This window comes from Carcharhinus amblyrhynchos, chromosome 8, assembly GCF_965287045.1.
Source record: "Carcharhinus amblyrhynchos chromosome 8, sCarAmb.v2.hapA, whole genome shotgun sequence".
NCBI lineage: Eukaryota > Metazoa > Chordata > Chondrichthyes > Carcharhiniformes > Carcharhinidae > Carcharhinus > Carcharhinus amblyrhynchos.
Window position 1 is genome coordinate 34,435,875 of NC_137331.1, and position 14,284 is coordinate 34,450,158.

Consider the following 14,284-nt stretch of genomic DNA (forward strand, 5'->3'; position numbering starts at 1 on the left):
CCCTGGATCCAGTCCAGTAAACCCAGCCTTCCTGCACTGTTTCCAGTGACTCAAACTGATAGCTGTCCCTAAAGGCTTCTTTGGATGGGTTCTCCTGTATGATTGCCAGAATAGATTTTATCTCTTCCACGACTGGCCCGCCCCCTGGTCTTGTGACCACCAGTTCATGGCTGTCTGTGTGTATGTTAAGGAGGCTTACTTTGTATAGGGGCAGTGGATAAGCGCTGTGGGATAGTCCTGAATCTCAAATCCTCGTGGTCAGTCTGAATACTATCAATCGAATCTCCTGCAAGAGTATCACAGGCTCTCCCCTTTGCTTGTGCTTGGGTGGTGTTAATTATACCCGCAGATACCTTGTCCAAGGCCTGCAGGAGCCCCTCTCAGTGTAAGCCTATGGCAGTCAGTGCATACTGGGTCCCAAAGGTCTCCGCAGTCGCTTCCACGTATGTTAGAGTTGAACTGAGCTTTAGTCTCTGATCATTCACGTAAATATGCAATTCCTTTCTGGGCATTGGCATTGTTAAGGTGTAACACACTGGATATGGTTTCAGAGGGATTCAGTGTGAGATGCCATTTGCTGCAATATTTTGTCAACATTGTAAGTGTCTAGTCCAGACAGCAGAAGGGTGGAACTTTGGTTGGCACAATAGATGTCATCAATATAGATTAACTTGCAGGGCATGGTTATCGGTATATCATTGTGTCTATGTTGAACAGTGTTAGGACCAGCACTTGTAGTTTGTTGGCCAATGTCTTTGTAAAATTGTCGATTGTCGGAAAAACCCATCTGGTTTATTAATGTCCTTTAGGGAAAGAAATCTGCCATCTCGCCTACATGTGATTCCAGAGCCGCAGCAGTATGGTTGACGCTCAACTGTCCTCTGAAATGGCCGAGCAAGCCACTCAGTTTCAAGGGCAAGTTGGGGATGGGCAATAAATGCTGGTCAACCAGCGATACCCATGTCCCACAAATGAATTAAAAAAACCCTCATTGCATGAGTTGTAACTGTGTTGTTATTGGCATACTAAGTCATAACTGCTGCTGAAAAATCTCTCTGCCCTGAAATATTGTTTATGGAATGTCAAACTTCTCCAAAATACCTTTTTAATTTTTTTTTACAGTTAGTTCATGATATTTCGGCTTGTATCTTAATCCTATATCCACATTCCAATCTTTAGTTTGCACTCTGTAAAATTATTTAAAAGTGAAGACTTGTTGGGGCATTTTATTTCCTGGTTTGCTGTCTGTGAGAATTCTTCGTTGTGATTGGCTTGCTTGATGAGATGGCTGTGGCTGCATGCTGGAAAATTAATCTGTACTTAAAATAAAAACTAAAACCAGATTATGTTTAGAATGTGGCTCTCCCAACTTTGATGTGGAGATGCCGGCGTTGGACTGGGGTAAACACAGTAAAAAGTCTGACAACACCAGGCTTAAGTCCAACCGATTTATTTGATAGTAAACTCACTAGCTTTCGGGTTAGCCCCTTCATCAGGTGAATGGAGAGTTCTGGCCTCAGACAGAGCATATAAAGCACAGACAGTTTACAGATTACTGATTAGAATGCGAATCTTTACACCTAACCTGCTGTTCAAGTCTTAATGTGGATGACAATGTGAATGGAAGGACCACTGATCACAGGTTAAAGAGATGTGTGTTGTCTCCAGACAGCACAGTGAGTGAGGTTTTGCAAACCCAGGCAAGTCACGGGGGTTAGAGATAGTGCAACATGAACTCTTGTTGAGACTGTCCTCATGTGTGCAGAACTTGGCTATCAGTCTCTGCTCAGCGACTCTGCGCTGTCGTGTGTCGTGAAGGCCGCCTTGGAGAACGCTTACCCGAAGGTCAGAGGCTGAATGCCCGTGACCACTGAAGTGTTCGCCAACAGGAAGGGAACAGTCTTGCCTGGTGATTGTTGAGCGATGTTCATTCATCCGTTGTCGTAGCGCCTGTGTGGTCTCCCCAATGTACCATGCTTCAGGACACCCTTTCTTGCAACGTATCAGGTAGACAATGTTGGCCGAGTTGCAAGAGTATTTACCGTGTACCTGGTGGATGGTATTCTCACGTGTGATGATGTCATCCGTGTCGATGATCCGGCATGTCTTGCAGAGGTTGCTGTGGCAGGGTTGTGTGGTATTGTGGTCACTGTTCTCCTGAAGGCTGGGTAGTTTGCTGCGAACAATGGTCTGTTTGAGGTTGTTCGGTTGTCTGAAAGCAAGAAGTGGGGGTGTGGGGATGCCCCTGGCGAGATGTTCGTCTTCATCGATGATATATTGAAGACTCCGGAGAAGATGTCGTAGCTTCTCCGCTCCGGGGAAGTACTGGACGACGAAGGGTACTCTGTCCACTGTGTCTCGTGTTTGTCTTCTGAGGAGATTGGTGCGGTTTTTTGCTGTGGCGCATCGGAACTGCCGATCTATGAGTCGAGCGCCATATCTTGTTCTTACGAGGGCATCTTTCAGCGTCTGGAGGTGTCTGTCACGATCCTCCTCATCTGAGCAAATCCTGTGTATACGGAGGGCTTGTCCATAGGGGATGGCTTCTTTAACATGTTTAGGGTGGAAGCTGGAGAAGTGGAGCATTGTGAGATTGTCTGTGGGCTTGCGGTACAGTGAGGTGCTGAGGTGACCATCCTTGATGGAGATGCGTGTGTCCAAGAATGCAACTGATTCTGGGGAATAGTCCATGGTGAGTCTGATGGTGGGGTGGAATTTGTTGATATCATCATATAGTTGTTTCAGTGATTGTTCACCATGAGGCCAAAGGAAGAAAATGTCATTGATGTATCTAGTGTATAGCATCGGTTGAAGATTCTGTGCGGTGAAGAAGTCTTGTTCGAACCTGTGCATGAAGATGTTGGCATATTGAAGTGCGAATTTGGTCCCCATGGCTGTTCCGTGTGTCTGGATGAAAAACTGGTTGTTGAAGGTGAAGACATTGTGGTCCAGGATAAAGCAGATGAGTTGTAAAATTGCATCTGGAAACAAACACGGGACACAGTGGACAGAGTACCCTTCGTCGTCCAGTACTTCCCCGGAGCAGAGAAGCTACGACATCTTCTCCGGAGTCTTCAACATATCATTGATGAAGATGAACATCTCGCCAGGGCCATCCCCACACCCCCACTCCTTGCTTTCAGACAACCACAAAACTTCAAACAGACCATTGTTCGCAGCAAACTACCCAGCCTTCAGGAGAACAGCGACCACAATACCACACGACCCTGTCACAGCAACCTCTGCAAGACATGTCGGATCATCGACACGGATGACATCATCACACATGAGAATACCATCCACCAGGTACACGGTAAATACTCTTGCAACTCGGCCAACGTTGTCTACCTGATACGTTGCAAGAAAGGATGTCCCGAAGCATGGTACATTGGGGAGACCTAAACTATTCCAATATTATCCCTATGTCTGTCCAATGACCATTTGAATGCCCTTAAAGTGGAAGATAGTGGACAACGGATGAATGAACATCGCTCGACAATCACCAGGCAAGACTGTTCCCTTCCTGTTGGCGAATACTTCAGTGGTCACAGGCATTCAGCCTCTGACCTTCAGGTAAGCATTCTCCAAGGCGGCCTTCACGACACACGACAGCGCAGAGTCGCTGAGCAGAGACTGATAGCCAAGTTCTGCACACATGAGGACGGTCTCAACAAGGGTTCATGTCACACTATCTGTAACCCCCGTGACTTGCCTGGGTTTGCAAAACCTCACTTACTGTACTGTCTGGAGACAATACGCATCTCTTTAACCTGTGATCAGTGCTCCTTCCACTCACATTGTCAGCCACTTTAAGACATGAACAGCAGGTTAGGTGTAAAGATTCGCATTCTAATCAGTAATCTGTAAACTGTCTGTGCTTTATATGCTCTGTCTGAGGCCAGAACTCTCCATTCACCTGATGAAGGGGCTAACCCAAAAGCTAGTGAGTTTACTATCAAATAAATCGGTTGGACTTAAACCTGGTGTTGTCAGACTTTTTACTGTCTCCAAACTTTCCCAGAATTGGATGCTTAAGACCTGCTCTGCTGGGCAGGACATATTACTTATATGGCTGACAGGCAGACACATGAAGTTGATAGACTGTATTTCAGTGTAACATGTCCTGCATTCTGCTTGATTGGCATATCCAAGTGGCAGATAGACTAATGCTCTTTTTTTTAATTCATTTGTGGGATGTGGACCTCCCTGGCAGTTATTGCCCTTCCCGAATTGCCCTTGGATTGTGTGGCTTGCTAATCTATTTAGGAGTCAACCGCATTGCTGTGGATCTGGCCAGACCAAAGGATGTTAGTGAACCAGATGGTTTTCTTTTACAACAATTGACAATGGTTTCATGGTCATCATTAGATACAGAATTCTGATTCCACTATCTTCCACTTTAAGGGCATTCAAATGGTCATTGGACAGACATAGGGATAATATTGGAATAGTTTAGGTTAGGTTAGAGGGTCATTAGATTGGTTCCACTGGTCAGTGCAACACTGAGGGCCGAAGGGCCTGTACTGCGATGTAATATTCTATGTTCTATCTGGCATGACCGCAGGTCCCAGAGCATGATGCTGGATCACTAGTCCAGTAATAATACCACTGCCTCCCCAATACATATTTATGTATAAGTTTTAGGGGGTATTAACCCAACAATTATCAGTTAGTTCTACCTAAGTTGCTCCTTCTTCGAAGAAGCAATTTCCTTGTAATTTAACTGAAGTATATTTGCACATTCGTTGATAAATCTCCCTGACAATGCAGAAGCCTTAATTACCAGTGAATAGATTACTGGTTGGAAGCACTGAAGGGCGGCACGGTGGCACAGTTGGGTGACTGTGTGAAGTTTGCATGTTCTCCCTTTGCTCCAATTTCCCCCCTCAGTCCAAAGATGTGTGGTTTAGCTGGATTGACCATGCTAAATTAACCCTTGGTGTCAGGGGGACTAGCTAGTGCAAATGGGGATAGGGCAAATGAGGTCAGTGCAGACTCAATGGGCCAAATGGCCTCCTTCTGCACTGCAGGGATTCTATGTTCCGCCGGTGATGCCTTTGCAAGGTCCAACATCAGTGAGCTGTCTGCAATAATTCTTGCTCACCAGCTCGGGGAAAAACAGCAGCATGTTTATATCCAGGTAAAGGCTATGCAGAGGCATGCTGCCTCACAGCTGCAGCCAGATCCAGAGAAAGTTCTGGAACAGCAAGCTCTGTTTATCAGTGTGATCCCCCAGCTTCCTCGTTGGTTCTCTGGATCATGTGACCCCCTACTCTGCAGTTTGATCCTTAAAAACAATCACTGCACTCTCCCCAGCCAATCTTCCCAGCAATGAGGCTTTAATCACTGAAGACCAGCTCTGTTGGTGAGATATGTTGTTTTATGTACCTGATACCAGACACCCAAAGCAACTGCTTTACTCGAGTTCAGTCAAGGTAGGTGACTCTCAGGAGGATAGTACTTTGAGGGATGTCCTCAGAGCATCGCTGAAGAGGTCAAACATCCCCACTGACTCATGGGAGATCCAGGCTTCTGACTGACTAAAATGGTGAAGACTTATTCGGAAAGACACTGAATGCACAGAGAAACTTCGTCAGGAATAGGCAGAGGCAAAGTCATAGAGCATAGAGGTTTACTGCATGGAAACATGCCTTTTGGCCCAACTTGGTCATGCCACCTTTTTTTAACCACTAAGCTGGTCCCCATTGGCTGCATTTGGCCCATATCCCTCTATACCCATCTTACCCATGTAACTGTCTAAACGTTTCTTAAAAGACAAAATTGTATCTGTCTCTACTACTGATTCCAGACACACACCACCCTCTGTGTGAAAAAGTTGTCCCTCTGGACCCTTTTATATCTCTCCCCTCTCACGTTAGTTGAAGTGTCAGAGGGAGTGCACAAACCTCCAAACAACCCATCTACCCAACCTTCCAAGCACCACCTGCCCTGTATGTGGCAGAATCTGCCGGTTGCATACTGGACTTATTGGCCATCTCTTGGAACCCATCACAGTGGAGGGGAAGCAAGTCATCCTCCATTGTGAGATGCCCAAGGAAAAGAAATGGAATTTAATGTTACAGACTTAGGATGGAATTTTCACGTCCCTTCTGCCCCGGGAATCATAGCAGGCAGAGGTGGACCATATAAAGGTCCGTTGACCTCAGACAGGAATTCCTGGCCTTGGGGACAGTACGGCCAAAATCCTGTCCTTGATATTTTAACAATATTGTGTGCACAACGGAACTGTATCACTGTTCCTTCATCACCTCTGGGTCAAAGTCCTGGGACTCTGTATTTAGCAGTAGAGCAAGTGTGTCCACAAGGTGCAAGTCAGGAGTGTTCTGGAATACTTCCTACTTGCCTGGGTGGGTGCAGTTCCAGTAACACTCAAGAAGCTTGACGCCATCCAGGACAAAGCACCCGTTTTATTGGTACCCAATGGAGGAAGTGATACAAGCATCCACTCCCTCCATCACCTATACTGAGTTGCAGCAGTGTGTACTATCTACAAGATGCACTGCTTCAATTCATCAAAGATCCTTAGAGAGCACCTACCGAACCCACGACCATTTCCATCTGGAAGGACAAGGACAGTAGGTACATGGGAACACCACCACCTGCAATTTCCTCTCCAAGCCACTTACCATCTTGACTCAGAAATATATCGCCGTTCCTTCGCAGTCGCTGGGTCAACCCACAGCACATGGACTGCAGTGATTCAAGAAGGCAACTCCCCATCACTTTCTCAAGGGCAACTAGGGATGGGCAATAAAAGCTGGCCAGCCAACGACGCCCATGTCTCATGAATGAACAAAAAGTCACCCTACTGATAGTAGAGGTTCAAGAAGATGACTCCCCACCACCTTCCCAAGGGCAAATCAGGATGAGTAATAAACGCTAGCCTTTTTAGCAATACTCACTTCCCATGAACAAATAAAACATCTTTTGAAGATTTGGCAAAAAAAACCTGTTTCCATTAGCTTTTCAATACTTCCCAATTCTTAACCAGAGGAATTTGGCTAATTGCACAGTGGACCATTAGAAAGATGATGGGTATATTGCCAGTGCAGACTCCATGGGCTGAATGGACTCCTCTGCATTCTGTCCTATTCCATAACTTCACATACCCAGGCTCCACAATTCCCAGCAATCTGTCACAAGATGCGGAAATCAGTATACACATTGCAAAAGCTGCAGCTGTTATGTCCAAGCCGAGTACGAGTGTGTGGAACAACAGCAACCTGACTGAGGGCACCAGACTGTGAGTTAAGCAAGCCTGTGTCCTCAGTTCACTCCTCCGTAGAGGTGAGACTTGGACAGCATATGATAGGCAGGAGAAAAGGCTGAATGCTTTTTCTCCAGGGTATGGAAAAGATTGAATGACATTTCCAAACACCAGTCAATCTTCATCGTGATGACGTGGTTATCACATTCAGTTATTGATTGGTGCAGTTTGCTGATCAGAGTGATTTCAAATGGCTAATTTTTAGAATCAGTCAAAACAACATGGATATGATAGCATGAATACTCAAACTACTTCCTTTCATAACTTCCTTTCCCCATTGTCGGAGAAGATGCAGGTAAAAGTGAACAAGAAATGATAAAATCTTCAGCTGGCACAGGTATTTAAAACAAACGTTGGATAAAGCTGGATAATTGGTAACAGAATTTAAATTTGTTTGGCATTTCTCAACTTCAAGAATTACTCAACAATAGGTTGAGGGAGCTAGGGCTTCTCTCTTTAGAGTGGAGGAGGATGAGAAGCGACTTAATAGAGGTTTGTAAGATGATGAAGGGGATAGATAGAGTGGATGATCAGAGACTATTTCCTTGGGCGGATGTGGCTGTTACTAGGGGGCTTAACTATAAGGTTCATGTTGGGAGATAGAGGAGGGATGTCCGAGGTAGTTTCTTCACTCAGAGTGATTAGGGTGTGGAATGCACTGCCTGCTGTGATAGTGGAGTCGGACGCTTTGGGAACTTTCAAGCAGTTATTGGATAGGCACATAGAACACACCAGAATGATGGGGAGTGGGATAGCTTGATCTTGGGTTCGGACAAAACTCAGCACAGCAACGGCACAACAGTACGTGCTGTACTGTTCTAAGTTCTGTGTTCCCTTTTAATTTGTACTGTCTGGAGATGCTGTACATTACCATATATTTAATATTTTAAGTTTATTTATTAGTGTCACAGTGTTACGTTAACACTGAAGTTACTGTGAAAATCCTCTTGTCGCCACACTCCGGCACCTGTTCGGGTACACTGAGGGTGAATTTAGCATGGCCAATGAACCTAACCAGCGTGTCTTTTGGATTATAAGAGGAAGCCCATGCAGACAAGGGGAGAATGTGCAGACTCCACATAGCCAGTAACCCAAGCTGGCAATCACACCTAACTGCCTGGTGCTATGAGCAAGCACTGTGTCACTGATATATATCCAGAAACACATTATGGTGAGTTGGAAAGCACACTATTGCCTGGTTACATAGCAGCCTCTTGTCTTGTAAGTCAATGATTTGTGTTGAGATGGCCAACTCTGTGTTAAACAACGCCTGGTGTGGCTTGGGAGCCCCTTTCCAGCAGGCAGTCTTTGCAACAGCTGCAGTAGAGGAAGACAGTGGATTGGGAAGGTGCACAATTAGATGGTCTCTGCTTTCTCTGGGCCCTCTTCTCAGCCAGCAGAGCTTTTTGTTTCTGCTTGTCTCATCCAATACCTTTCTAAACAGTCAGCTCCAGAGGTCACAGCTGTCGGCCATCAGTTTCCAGAGTCACATCTGTCATCATATCTTGCTTTCAGATGTCATAGAACATAGAAGATAGAATATAGAACATAGAACATTACAGCACAAACAGGCCCTTCGGCCCACAAGTTGCACCGATCACGTACCTACCTACCAGGCCTATCTATAACCATCAATCCCATTAAATCCCATGTACTAATCCAGAAGTCTTAAAAGACCCCAACGAGTTCGCCTCCACCACCACCGACGGCAGCTGATTCCACTCACTCACCACCCTGTGAGTGAAAAACTTACCCCTGGCATCTCCTCTGTACCTATTCCCCAGCATCTTAAACCTGTGTCCTCTTGTAGCAACCATTTCAGCTCTGGGAAATAGCCTCTGAGAATCCACCCTATCTATACCTCTCAACATCTTATAAACCACTATCAGGTCACCTCACATCCTTCATCTCTCCAGGGAGAAAAGACCTAGCTCCCTCAACTTGTCCTCATAAGGCATGCCACCCAATCCAGGCAACATCCTTAAATCTCCTCTGCACCCTCTCAACAGCTCCCACATCCTTCTTGTAAGTGAGGCAACCAGAACTGAGCACAGTACTCCAAGTGGGGTCTGTCAAGGGTCTTATAAAGTTGCTGCATTATCTCCCGACTCCTAAACTCAATCCCTCGATTAATGAAGGCTAGTACACCATACGCCTTCTTGATCACATCCTCCACCTGCGAGGCGGATTTAAGAGTTCTATGGACTCTTCGAGTAGAGGAGGTCACGATCCAGGGGACAGTTTATTGTTCACTAAGTCTTCAGGTTAAAAATCCGTCATCCATCTGATGGACATGACTGAACAATGCAAACGTTGTTGGCTTAGCAATGAGTGTATGCTAGTGGAATTAGCCAATTCCAAGTCCTCTGGTGACCTTGTCTTGTCCAGGGATGCTGCAGTATGCCTGAGATAGCAAAGGTGATGAGCATTCAGCCTTTTCTTCTGCCTACCAAATGCTGTCCAAGTCTCACCACTACGGAGGAGTGCACTGAGGACACAGGCTTGGTTAACTCTCAGTCTGGTGCTCTGTCAGGTTGCCATTGTTCCACGCACTCTTATTCAGCTTGGAAATAACAGCTGCAGCTTTTGCAATGTGTATGTTGATTTCCGCATTATGTGACAGATTGCTGGGAATTGTGGAGCCTAGATATGTGAAGTTATGGAATAGAATAGAATTTCTAAATGCAGAGGAGGCCATTTGGCCCATGGAGCCAGTACTGACAACAATCCCACCCCATCCCCGTAATCGCACACATTTACCCTGACACTAAGGGACAATTTGCTGTGGCCAATCCACCTAACCTGTACATCTTTAGATTGTGGGAGGAAGCTGGAGCACCCAGAGGAAACCCATGTAGACACTGGGAGAATGTGCAAACTCCACACAGTCGCCCAAGGCCCGAATTGAACCCAGGTCCCTGGCACTGAGATAGCAGTGCTAACCACTGTGCCACCATGCCACCAACAACTTATGACAACCTCCAAATCGTATTGTCAGTGAATTCAACAATCAGCCATGATGAAAATGAATGGTGGAGGAGGTTTGAAGGGCCGAATGGCCTATCCCTGCTTCTAGTTTTTATATGGCAGTATAGCAACATCCTAGGTCATGACACTTGGGGATTTCACAGTAACTTTATTGCAGTGTTAATGTAAGCCTTACTTGTGATTAATATATAAACTTTAACTTGTCTTCTGGGTACTGATGTTGAACTGAACTCTTTACAGACACAGAGCCAGTTTGCCATTGCAGGTGTGGAACTCCCCAATAAGCGACTTGGCATAGTTTAATCTTGGATCTCAGGCGAGCAAGGCTGAATAGTTGTCAGTGCTGGTATGTAAGTCGATATCCTTAAAACACATGATAGGAGAGCGTAGGTGCCAGAATACTGCTCTGTTTGACCCCAAGGCAAATTTCAGAGACTTCTGATGTTGCCCATTCACTGCTGACCTTACCCATTATGCTGCCCTGGATAGAAGGGATCACATTGAGCAGATTTAGCCGCAGCCAATTTTCTCCAGCAGATTAAAGAGACCTCATTTGTTTACATTGCCAACTATCTTGGTGAGATCAATGAAGGCATAGTGCTTGAAAAGAAGAGACATGCTGCTGAAGCTTTTTGCCTTGCACTCATCAGGAAAGATTTGCAAGAATACCAACTGTAAAGACAGCAAAGATTTATACTGCACGCGAAGAGGGGGCTGATGATTGGCAAGTGGATTTTGCTTGGTAGGGGTGTTGCCATGGGGAATGCGCCAAGGAACAGTTAACTGCCAATGCAGTATGTACTGGCCTCCTTGGTTAACAGCAATTATCTCGCAGTTGCTGGACTGAGAAGATCATTTCCAATGGTCAATCTTTCAATTGTGAAACTACACTGAGATTCAGGGTGTAGTCAAGATTTGTAGTTTGATGAAGACAACATAGACAAATACTTTTTCTATCACGCTCAGCAGGGAGGTGCGTCAATAGTTGGTGCAATCACTATGGCCACCTTTGTACTTGTACAGGGTTACAATCTTTGCATTACACGTTTCCTGGGGTACTGGTTCATCCAGCAGAGACAGAGGAGTTTGTGCAGATGTTGCAGGAGTGCTGCTTTCCCCATATTTGCTGAGTTCAGGTGGTAGAGACTCAGCATCTGGAACATTGCACATGGCAAGAGGATCAATAGCCCCTCCACTGTGGGTTCAGCATCCAGCTCAGTCATGATGGTCAGGCTCTGGTGTCTAGGGCTTCTGCAGTGACTGTGTTCTCAGTAGAATACAACTCAAGGTGGTGTTCCATTCATCTCTCCACCTATTTGTAGCTTCTCTTTGCTGATGGAGCTGTTGTCTCTTTGATATCTTCATGCATTCCCTGTGTCGAAATACATCTGGATATTCTGGCAGGAGTTGTAGTCATTGGCTCAGACTGTTGTCGGGCAGCACACTAATTAGCACTTGTGCCTCGCGATGCCAGACTGGGTCACTGTCATAGAACATAGAACATTACAGCGCAGTACAGGCCCTTCGGCCCTCGATGTTGCGCCGACCAGTGGAACCAATCTAATGACCCTCTAACTTAAACTATTCCAATGTTATCCATATGCCTATCCACTGACCATTTGAACGCCCTTAAAGTTGGCGAGTCCACTACTGCTGCAGGCAGGGCATTCCATGTCCTTACTACCCTCGTAAAGAACCTACCTCTGACATCTGTCCTATATTTATCACCCCTCAATTTAAAGCCTTGTCGGTGCAGAGTCTGCACGTTCTCCATGTCAGCGTGGGTTTCCTCCGGCTGCTCTGGTTTCCTCCCACAGTTGGAAAGGCGTGCTGGTTAGGTGCATTGGCTGTGCTAAGTTCTCCCTCAAGTGTACCCGAACAGGTGCCAGAGTGTGATGACTAGGGGATTTTCATGGTAACCTCATTGCAGTGTTAATGTAAGCCTACTTGTGATTAATAAATAAACTTTAAACTTGTACTTTATTTTGAATGGCTCTTAGCGCATTCAGAATTTTCTTGCTCAGGTCTTGTTTGGAATTAATTGGCTTTAATGCCAGGTTCCATCACAGTGATGTTCGCCTTGAACCACTCGGCATTTTTCAACTCTTGCTTCTCATGTGGCAACTCTCAACTGTATGGGAACACCAAAAGCGCCTGTTTAATGGAACCGCAGAGCTGCTGGTTTTAATCTGGATAGGCAGCATGGCTGATGTTGATTTGAAGATGGCAGTTCTGCTTTGAATGAGAAACTTCAACACAGTGGTTAGCACCGCTGCCTCACAGCACCAGAGACCCTGGTTCAATCCCTGGCTTAGGTCACTGTCTGTGTGGTGTTTTCACAGTCTCTCCATATCTGAGTGGGTTTCCTTCGTGTGCTCTGGTTTCTTCCCAGAGTCTGAAAGACGTGCTGGTTGGGTGCATTAACCATACTAAATTCTCCCTCGGTGTCTCCGAACAGGTGCCGGAGTGTGACAGCTCGGGAGTTTTCATAGTGACTTCATTGCAGTGTTAATGTAAGCCTACTTGTGGCACTAATAAATAACCTTTACTTCAAACCCTGATGCACACTGAATTACACTCAGCACTGCATATGTTGCAAAGGCAGCTCTGAGAATGACATCCAGTGGGGATCAGATCCAGCTGATGCCTACAGGGCACCTAACAGAAGCTGTCAGTTACACAGAGCCCATGGTGGCAGCAAAGCTCAAATGGTCTCTGTTCATTCTCATTTCTCTAGTACTGTCTGCCCATGATGTCTGAGGTAAGAGGGCCATGCCTCACTCTTTTTCTTCAAATTACCCCAATAAGTAAAGATGTTCTCACTTAGGGATTCTGTTGAGAACAGGGTCAAACTTCTCCTAAGACCCACTCTTTTCACCCATGCACTGGACTTATCACATTAACCTGTTGGCCACACATTAGACCATCATCACGTAGAAAAAAAAAGTACTAAAAGTAAGTTAAAACAAGTACAACAGTTTGCTTTCAGATAGCACATTTAACATGGAAATTGACATCACTTCAGAGGCATAAAGGAACTGCATGCTAGGTCAAAGGAGAGATTAGGAGGAGTAACCAAAATGTTTGATTAAAGTGAGTTTAAAGCAAGGCATTGAAAAAGGTCAGGGAGGGGTTGAAAGCCAGAGGGGTTTAAGGAGAGAACTCTGGAGCATTCAACCCAAGGGGTACCTTATCCACCAACTTAAACATTCACTTTCTCTTCCACCATGAGTGAACAGTGGCAGCTGTATGTACCACCTATATGATGCACTGCAGCAAATAACAAAGCCTCCTTTGACAGCACCTTCCAAATCATCACCTCCATCACCTAGATAAACAAGGGCAGCAAAGACGTAGGGATGCCACCGGTTGCAAGTTATCCTCCAATCTGTACATGATCCTGATTTGGAATGATATTGACATTCTAGCACTGTCGCTGGGTCCAATCCAGTCCCTCCCAACAGCACTGTGGGTTTATCTCCACCACATGGAGTGCCAGCAGTTCAAGAGGGTGACTCGCCACCACCTTCTCAAGGGCAATCATGGTGGAAATTAAATCCTGACCTTGCTAGTGACACCCTCATCCTACGAGTGAATAAATAACATTGTCGTGGTGGAGGTTCTGGACTTGGAGAGAGATGAGACCATAGGGGGCGGCTTGGTGGTACAACGGTTAGCACTGCTGCCTCTCAGTGCCAGGAACATGAGCTCGATTCCCAGCTTGGGTCACTGTCTCTGGAGTTTGCATATTCTCCCCATGTCTGCATGGGTTTCCTCCGGGTGCTCCGGTTCCCTCTCATAGCCCAAAGATGTATAGGTTAGGTTGATTGGCCATGCTAAATTGAACTGATTCAGAGGGATTAGCAGGGCAAATGTGTGGGGTTACGGAAATAGGGCCTGTGTGGGATTGTGGTCGATGCATACTTGATGGGCCAATTGGCCTCCTTTTGCACTGTAGGGATTCTGTGGATCAGATGACATAAAGAGAAGGACCACAATTTAAAAATT